The sequence below is a fragment of the Rattus norvegicus genome, chromosome 2 (assembly GCF_036323735.1).
Source record: "Rattus norvegicus strain BN/NHsdMcwi chromosome 2, GRCr8, whole genome shotgun sequence".
NCBI classification, from domain to species: domain Eukaryota; kingdom Metazoa; phylum Chordata; class Mammalia; order Rodentia; family Muridae; genus Rattus; species Rattus norvegicus.
The window spans coordinates 197,621,570-197,622,821 of NC_086020.1; positions in this window are offsets into that span (position 1 = coordinate 197,621,570).

Consider the following 1,252-nt stretch of genomic DNA (forward strand, 5'->3'; position numbering starts at 1 on the left):
TCTTTATTTGATCATTTGAATGGTATTACTGTCCACTTAAACAGTATTACTTTGTTATACTTAATTCCCTAAAATATATACATTAGGCATCTACATGACTCTTCAGAGTTCTAAGTTTCATATGGAAGCTGAAGAGGTGATTTAGGAGGAAATACATTTACATCAAAAGGGATGTGACATTTATGGCTAATTAATAATGGCTCTTACACTAAGCATTTACATGTGACTAGTGAACTCGAGGCTGTTTAAGAGAATAAAAAAAGGTTTCTGAGCAGGGCATGGTGGCATATACTAGAAATCCCAGCAGTCAGAAGACTGACCTGACACATAAACATCTTGAGTTTGAGTCAGTGTGGCCTACACAAGATAAACTATGTCCAAAATAAAAACCATTTTCTGGGGGTTGGGGATTTAGCTCAGTGGTAGAGCGCTTGCCTAGCAAGCACAAGGCCCTGGGTTCGGTCCCCAGCTCCGAAAAAAAAAGAAAAAAAAAAATTAAGGGCTCAAAAACCATTTTCTGTAACACAACCTCCTTTAATCTCTTTCAGAACATTCCAACTACTATTTTTGCACCCTTACTCTTCTCTGTTTAAAACCATCTATTGGTTCCTTAATAAAGAAAAACCCTAAACTGAAAGCTTGAATTTGTTCCCAAGATGTGCATTATTTGATATTTTCCAAATAAGCCTTTGTACAAACTTTACCATCTGTACAATTCCTGAGGCTGGCCTTCTTTGACCTGGCCCATGCCTACATATCAGTATAATCCAACCGACTCAAATGAACACTGTTCCCAACATGTGGAATTTCATCTAATGTCCTTTACAGTGCTGGAGACTGAACCATTAGCACCACAGGCAAGCACACTATCACCAAGCTGCATCTCCAGCACCCTGTCTAATGTTAAACTGGGCACAGACTGAGATGACACTTCAATCTTCTCTACTGGTTTTGTTGATACAATGTTGATGATGTGTCCTAAGGCCTGCTGTAACTCAGGAACCAAATGAGTATGAAATCTCACCTATCTCAAAGATAGTAAGTTGCTCTTATTTAAAAGGCCAGTTTTTACATTTTAAAAAATTTTACTTGTCTATTTTAAATAAGATGTGTGTATATATATACACACACACACACACACAAACGCACACCTGAGTGGCCTCAAATTCACAATCTGCTTAAACATCCTAAAAGTATAGGTGGTATATCATCATTACCAGCTACAGGTTTTTACATTAAGAAAAACTGTCTA